The 8,583-nt window shown below is 39.3% G+C and overlaps 1 protein-coding gene across 50 annotated transcripts in view; it reads right to left on the bottom strand.

Moving 5' to 3' along the window:
* FOXP1 (forkhead box P1) overlaps positions 1–8,583 on the bottom strand; it is a 538,949-nt gene that overhangs the window by 6,769 nt on the left and 523,597 nt on the right. The gene's annotated exons all lie outside the window — the stretch shown is intronic.

The following is an 8,583-nucleotide window of genomic DNA, read 5'->3' as shown; positions in this document are numbered from 1 at the left end:
AACACACATGTAGAATTGCCTGTTGTTATACTGATCAGCATCAGCCACAGCGTGAAACCAGGAATCACACCATGAGAAGGAGAATAGCCCATGTAGCTGCCAAAAGGGAAGCAAGCCACATGATAGTTTCAGAAACTGAAATGAATGAAATGCAAACATTCATTAATATTAGTAGTGGGCTTTGAAACTCTCCAGATGTGTCAAGTGCACCTCAAATCTTTCATCCAGTTCAGGGTTTTGAACTGTGCATTGCTACATCAAGACAGAGGCATTTTCCTCAACATACGGCTTTTCCTGAAAAGGATCACGGGGAAGAAATGATCCTTTTGCTGAGTTATTTAGTTTATGAAAGCCTGTAGGGAAACGTGAACTATATAACAGTTGCTCGTAACGCGAGGCGGCAAAATGCACTATAAACAACACCCCAGTCAACCTGTGGCACTTTCATTGTACCCTTATAGTGATGGAACTACTTCCTAGACTACCAAGGGCTGCCTCTCATGAGCGGTTTTTATGACTGCTTTGAGAAACACAAGATCTGTTTGGCTAGATCCACAGCTTTCTATATAGATTTTTTAAATCACATGTAGCATTTCCCTACTGAAACTTTTTACATATGTGTGAATGGCATGGAGGAATAATCCTGTGTTGTCAAATTTAACAGCAAATATGTGAAATCTCTCTCTGTTTGATTCTCTTAGTTATATGCTTGCATTCCCTTGTAGCTTGGCATTGCTGTATCACAGTAAGTGCTGAACCCAGGCACCAAATATAGCTGTGTAGGGTTAAAGGTTCTGATCTGTGTGTTTGGACATTAAGGTTGCTGAGCAGAAATATATTTAACCTAATGGATTTTGAAAAACTCCATCAAGTGCTTGTGAGAGACAGGGATGCAGCATCACCTTTAAAGTGGCTCCAAAAAAGGGTCCTCTTCTGCTTGCACCAAAGGTAAGCTATGTTCCTAGCAGGGCAGATTTGTTTTCACTAGGTTGAAGAGAGTTCAGAAAGATGGGAACCCAGATTTGGGAGAAGGGAAAACCTGTTTCTCCTTCAACATCGACAACAAAAGCTGCGTTTTAGAATGGACCTCAAAGCAGAGGAAATGGTAGCTGTGAAACATTCATACTGTGAATCTGACATATACTCCCTTTATTTTAGTTCTCCTCAACAGAAAGTCTCGTTAATATCCATAATTATAAAATGTATATGTGATATTGGGCAAAAAGCCACCATAGCACAGGTTCAGAGCACATGCCTTCTTCTTATGCTTATACGTTCAAAGCACATCAGCTCCTTATCAATGTATAAGGTCTCAGATTCAATTCCCAACACCTTCAGTTAAAGGATTTCAGGTAGAATTATGGGCATGAAAAACCAATATCCAAGTCTTTGGAAAGCCGCCACCAATCAGAGTTGGCAATACTGTATTAGATGGGACAATGGGCTTCATTTGCGTCCCCATATGCTACAATAACTTGAGTATATATTGTCCATAGACAAGAACTGCTTTCCTAAAATAACCAATCTGAGAATACTCACATTCTTTTTTTGGGCTAGGATACCATTGAGAAATGTCAAAATGAAAGAAGCATTGGTTCACACATTACTCAAAACCCCATAACTGTTCAGAGTTGAAGAGCAGAATATTTTATATGTTCCACATGGTTTAGAATTCCTATATAAAAGTCTTATAAGTCCTGTTACAGCTGGGAAGAGGGGCGGGAGAAGAGACAACAGAAAGAAAAGAAAGGCAGTCTCCAAAGGTCAGTACTGGGAGTTTTAAAAAAGACTTTGCTTTTCCTTCCTTAGTACCGGAATTCCCAGTCAATCCTTTTAACTTACATGACTCTTTCTTCTGAAGGGGTTAACTATAAATAACCTCACTGAGTGCAACTTTCCCTTCTGTTTACATCCGAGTAATTCTTTTGTTTGTCCATTCTGGGAAGAGAGGGGTTTTTAATAAAGCTGATTGTTGTTTAAAGCCACTGTGCTCTAGTGGCGCACACAGCATGGAACAATTTGCTTTGTGGCTACCTTTGGAGCATGTCAGGATGAAAGTGTTATGTCCCCAAGCTGTAATTATGTGACTACTTTCTAATGTTTCAAAAGAGTGGAGTGGAGGGGTAAGGAGAGATTAGAAGGATTTTCAGTGTATTATAAAGAAAAGCAGTGAATCGGATGGCAATAAGATTTCTGCAGGAGTGTTATACTTGCTTAGCTGTCATGCTAACAAGGCACTCTATAGTTTGTGATAACGTTTAAAGGATACACCTACCAGAATTGTTAAAAACAATTTACTTTATGGCAGGGAAGTATATTTTTTAAAGGAAAAGAAGAATATTGCCATACCAGGTGCAGAAGTAACTACCTAGGATGGTACCAATACCTTTGCTTGAATGCTGGTGGATAATTATATCCAACTAACAGTATAAACTCTCTTGACATTTGAACATCACTTTGTGTGCTTTTCATGGGCGTCCTCAAGCAGAGGAAAATGCCCTCCCTGGGTGAACCATAATCCTTGGATTCCCAGCTCTCATTCTTTCCCCCCCTTTCTTTTCGGGGGGGGGGGGGAGGTTCCTAGCACCTACAGATACAAGGCAAACCGTGCAGGAACTAGTTTCATTTGTGTTGTCAGAAACTAACCTGCTCCTGCCTCTCAGTGTTTTTAGTGGAAGAATGAAGTCATATATCAGTGACTGACATTTAGGAAAGAAGATCTAGCCAATTAGACAAAGAGAAGCCTTGAGTGAATCACCCATTGTCTAGACTTCAGAGAAAGAACTAGAGTTTCTTTATCAGCCCTTTCTGCTGGCCTACCCCAGCAGAGAAGTGATTTCTACTGTGCTCAAGACAGTCCAGGTATCCAGGACTTTAGTATTAGCTGTGATTGGAGAGAGGTTTGTCATGTCCAAACCAAAAAGGTAGCAGCAAAGACAGGAATTCTTTCTTAGGTCTTATTTCACACCCTAAAGTGTTACTTAATCCTTGAGTATGTAAACTCTTTAAAAATTACTCTATTGAAATAGATAAAGGTCCATCATTATGATACCCACCAGGGCTGTGGCTGAGAACATGGGCTTTGCCAGCCCTGCAAAGTAAACCAGCATTGTTATACTCATTTAACAAAATGGTGTGTGTGTGTGTGTGTGTGTGTGTGTGTGTGTGATAGACTGTTGTACCAGTTCAGTTAATTAAAGGTGGGATGGGGTGAGGGGAGCCAAGGGAAGAAATTCATGTTTCTTAGTTTTAGCACCGGTTTGGTTTTCAGGTCTACCCATAGGGAAACAATCAAGGGGCACATCTGGTACACAAAGTTTTTCAGATACTTTGCCATTGCTCAGTCACTAGATCTACCAGAAGTAGCCCTGAATCTCTGGTGCTAGTTATTTATTTGGATTATTTGGTCTCCACCCCTCCCACCAGGGGAAATATCTGCAGACAACCATGTATCATTTCAAGTCCCATCTTGAAAATACCACTTTAATGGAAATGCCCAGGTGCTGCTATTAGCGCCTTGCTGAATTTTGAAGCTGAAGAAAATGCTTTATAAAAATTGGATGCACTGCACTGTGAAAAGCTGAAGCAACAATTTGGCAGAAGACAAAAATCTAGATGCATCATCTAGCTCTATGTGAAGTGCAGACTGTACGTCCAGAGATGGGCAGTCTATGCTCTGACACCAAAAGTAGGAGTCTGCAGACCTGGTTTCTGTGGGATTTCTCTTTGCTTATTCCATTTGCCACCACCAGCATCTTGACTATTACACTGCCTACTTCATATGTCATTCTGACATGAAAAAGTGAGTGGAATTTCCTTATGAAAACAGGCACAGCTGTAGCAGACAGCAGCACACATGCCTTCTGCACAGTGGGATGAGATTGTGAAAGATGTTGCCTACTTTTGAATGCTACCACAAAATGAAAGTGTGGTCTATCCCTCTTTTAAATGGCCAGTGACCAGAGATGAAATGAAGGTGGGCAACTCTGTGATGATGCTTCTATTTTCTAACTGGCAGGTTAAAGCTTTATTAATTAATTTGTATACTGCCCTTCATCCGAAGATCACAACATAAAAATACAAAATGAAGACACCAAATACATAATAAAAAGCAAAGTGAACCAGTAAACCCGTCCCCCGCCCACAAGAGGACCTCTCCTCTTTTGACCCTACAGGAGCCAGAGCCTAGCACTAAAAGGGTATTGCAACTGATTTATGAGTTTGGTCGAGTGGCGGGATTTAAACTTAACAAGCAAAAAACTAAGGTTTTGGAAAAAAACTTGACTCTTTTAGAGTCAGAAAGGTTTCAGAAAGAGACAGAATTAAATGTGGTTTAAAAAGTAAGATACCTAGGGGTAAACATAACAGCGAAGAACAGAAATCTATTTAAAGATAATTATGAAAAATGCTGGTCTGAAATTAAAAGAGATCTAGATGTATGGTCAAGACTGAAACTTTCCTTGTCAGGACGTATTGCTGTTATCAAGATAAATGTATTGCCAAAAATGTTGTTTTTGTTTCAAACTTTGCAAATAGTGGATAAAATGGAGTGTTTTGGGAGGTGGCAGCGAGATATTTCTAAATTTGTCTGGCAGGGCAAAAAGCCCAGAATCAAGTTTAAGATATTAACTGATGCCAAAGAAAGAGGGGGATTTGCCCTGCCAGACCTAAAGTTGTATTATGAATCAGCAGCTTTCTGCTGGTTGAAAGATTGGCTACTTCTTGAAAACACGGATGTTTTAGATTTGGAAGGATTCAATAATGCTTTTGGTTGGCATGCATATCTGTGGTATGACAGGGTCAAAATACACAAGGCTTTCAAGAATCATGTTGTTAGAAAAGCATTGTTTAATGTCTGGTCAAAATATAAGGACTTACTGGAAAACAAGACCCCAAGGTGGTTATCACCAATGGAGGCTAAGGCCCCGAAAAGACTTAATATGGAGGCCAAATGGCCAAAATATTGGGAAATAATAGAAAAAGATGGAGACAATTGGAGGCTGCAGAGTATGGAGAAACTAAAGGGGAAAGTGCGAGATTGGTTACATTATGCTCAGATCAGAGAAGTTTTTAAGCTAGATAAAAAATTAGGATTCCAGGTGGAAAAATCAAAATTAGAAACAGAACTGTTAGAACCCAGCTCTAAGATACTTTCAAGAATGTATAACTTGCTGTTAAAATGGAATACACAGGATGAAACGGTCAAATCAGCTATGATAAAATGGGCACAGGACATTGGGTACAACATCATGTTTGCTGACTGGGAAAAGTTATGGGCCACAGGTTTGAGATTTACGGCATGTAATGCCTTGAAAGAAAATATTATGAAAATGATATATAGGTGGTACATGACTCCAGTCAAGCTTGCAAAGATATATCATGTTTCTGACAATAAATGTTGGAAGTGTAAAGAAGCTGAAGGAACAGAAGCTGGGTGGACTTGCCCCAGAGTGAAGGCTTTCTGGGAAATGATATATAATGAGCTGAAAAAGGTATTTAAGTATACCTTCCCTAAGAAACCAGAGGCCTTTCTTTTGGGCATTGTCGGCCAGAGTGTGCAAAAGAAGGATCGAATCTTTTTTATGTATGCTACAACAGCAGCAAGGATACTCATCGCTAAAGGCTGGAAAACTCAAGATTTGCCCACACTGGAAGAGTGGCAGGTGCAACTGATGGGACTATATGGAACTGGCTGAGATGACTGGCAGAATCCGAGACCTGGGAGAAGAACTGGTGGAGGAAAACTGGAAGAAATTTAAGGACTATTTACAAAAACATTGCAAATTGTATGAATGTTAAGAAAGATGTAAGATTTATATTAACATGGCTCCAATAAATTAGTAATAAGGAATATAAATTTGAATGTAATTGAAAGAAAGGATAAATTTTGGATTAACAATATTTTATAATTAAGCTCTAATAAGAGAGTGGCTAAATTTTAAAATTTGAGACCTTAATATTGGAAAACTTTATTATATAAATTGAAATAAGTTAATAATTTGCTGTTAAAATTTTTGAGTTTAGAAAGCAGGAACAAGAGGTGTGAGGAAGTCCAAGGAAGTGTATGAAATGTGGATACTGGGAAATGTTATGTTATTATGTGTTCTTTATTGTTAAACAGAAACCTAATAAAAATTATTTAAAAAAAGAAGAAAAAAAGAGGACCTCTCCTCTTATTCCCATGAGTGCTAAGCATGTAAGAAGCTTGAACCCTCCAAACCAAATCCAAGCCAAATGGAAGAACAAACAAAGCAATGTTATTTAACTACAAACACAGCCAATACCGAGACATAACATGTATAAAGAGTGCAAGAATTCTACAGTGTGCAAGTCATGCTACAGTAAGATTTCCCCACCCCTGGTGTCTCTTTATGAAATACAGTCATAATGTGGCTCCCAAACAGCTCCGTTTTTGAACATTTCGGCTCCTGAACTCTGAAAATCCGCAAGTAAATGCTCTGGTTTTTGAACATTTTTTCAGAAGCTGAATGTCCGACATGGCTTCTGCTCCAGTGCAAGAAGCTCTTGCAACCAATCGGAAGCCGCGCCTCAGTTGTCGAACGTTTCAGAAGCTGAATGGGCTTCCGGAACAGATTGCGTTTAACAACCGAGGTTTGACTGTACTGAAGGTGCAATGTTACATGTATACTGATGCCACTGCAATACTTGCAACTATTTAACTACACAATGGTTAACTGAAGATGCAAAAATCCCCTTGTAGTGAAATGGCTTTGGAAATCCATTGAATGTAACAAAAATAATCCCAAAAAGTTGTGATTTGATAAAAACCAATGCATGGCAAAAATAATTTAGGGTTGCAGTGGGCTGTGAGTCATACATGGCTGCCTTGGCTCTTTACTGCAGAATTCTAATTTTAGTAATAATCTGGGTCTCCTCATAGAAAGTGCGTACACATGATCCAGGAGTATTTAATGTAGTTTTCAGATGTCAAACAACTTGTACGTCCTTGCCCTAAAGGTGTGTCAGAGATGCAAACTGAGTGATGGAAATTTGATTTCAAGGTATGTCAACACTTACTAGGTGTTCACTGTCACTAATTCTCTAATACTTTCCAGTTGTCCTAACTCCATTAAAAAAAACAACACACCAACCCAAATATTGGCTTCAAAAATATCTGAAGTGCATCATTTAAATAACTCATTCATGGGGGAACAAGGTGCTTTACTCCTGCAAAATTCCGACACGCCAGCAACTTTTCTAGGAATTAGAAACTATCAAATCTTTTAACATAGTCATGGAGAGAATAAAAGTATTTGCATGTACAACTGCCTGAAGATGAATCCAGTCAAACAGCGCTAGAGGAATGTCATGTCATTCTGCTTTGGGAATGCTAATTAATACTGCACAAACAATCCCTGTAAAAACTAAACACATTCAAATGTTTTGAAGTAAATGGCAAAAGACAATGTTCAAATTAATTATTAATTAAAAATGAATGTTGCCATCTTTAAAGATTTTTTTTTCAAAGCACAATGTGCACTGATTTAAAATGCTGAAATATCAAAGTATTATGAGCCTTAGATTTCCTTTCTCCTTTACCCCCTGCTCAACATATTATGCAGGTGGGAAACTTTTTAAAAACCATTAAATGCTAATTACCTTCACAACTAATTATTAGGGTGGCGCTAGGTTAATGCTTTCCTACCCTTTGATTTAGACCTACTTTTGTCAATGCCTTATTCATATTACTTTGAAGTAGAAGGGCTACAAATTAATTCTTTTAACCATATTATTAATTGGCTATGTGATCTTTTGGCAACAGGACCAATAATTTCACGGTCACGTTCTGAGATACAGCTTCCTACAGTCACTTCCAGTACCTCTAAAAGTGGAGGAAAGAGTTATTTGCAGTGCCAGTTAATCTATGTACAATTTTTGAGACTTGCAACAAAATGTGTTGTTGGTTTGATCATTCTGCCCTGGTTATCACACAATTGCAAAGCTCCTGGTGAAAGTTTAGAGCTAGCCATTTCCCCACAGAATTGGGTGGCTTGCAAATTGCTGCATGCTTCTTGCAACAACAAAACTTTCCAGAACTCATGTAGCTTGGACATAAATGTATGAACTTTAAAGCCAACTAAGCGAACAATATATGAGAGTCCACTTGTTTAGTGTAAGAATTGTGCTTTATACCCAAAATTAGTTTTATAACAGTGGCCAGACACATTTTTCTGGAGGTCCACAGGGAAGATACATGGAGGAATTCAGCATCATGCTCTTCTAAGCGTTCCATCAGTGCATATTCCCGCTTGCCAGACAAGTCATCTTCACTTTCCCCCATTCCCCTCCAATGTTCTGGACTGTCTCCCAACCCAGCAGAGCAGATTTGGGGGAGGTGTGGGGCATGCATGGGGAGGGGGTGGAAGCTCAGTTGTGCTAGCAAAAGCCCTTTTTGGCAGAAGCCAGCGTGCCAGTTTAGTGGGGATCCAGCCCCTTGGGATGCATGTAATGATCAACCATGGATTAGTTCTATGTGGGCATGTCTGAATGAACCCAAGTACAGCACAGGAATCACATGCTCCCCCTTCCTGTGCAGGTGACAGAAGGTCTTAGGCTGCTCTA

The sequence above is a fragment of the Podarcis gaigeae genome (assembly GCF_964106915.1).
Source record: "Podarcis gaigeae genome assembly, chromosome: 2".
Classification (NCBI taxonomy): Eukaryota; Metazoa; Chordata; class Lepidosauria; order Squamata; family Lacertidae; genus Podarcis; species Podarcis gaigeae.
Note: the sequence above shows the minus strand (reverse complement) of the source record. Positions and strands in the feature narration are given on the sequence as shown.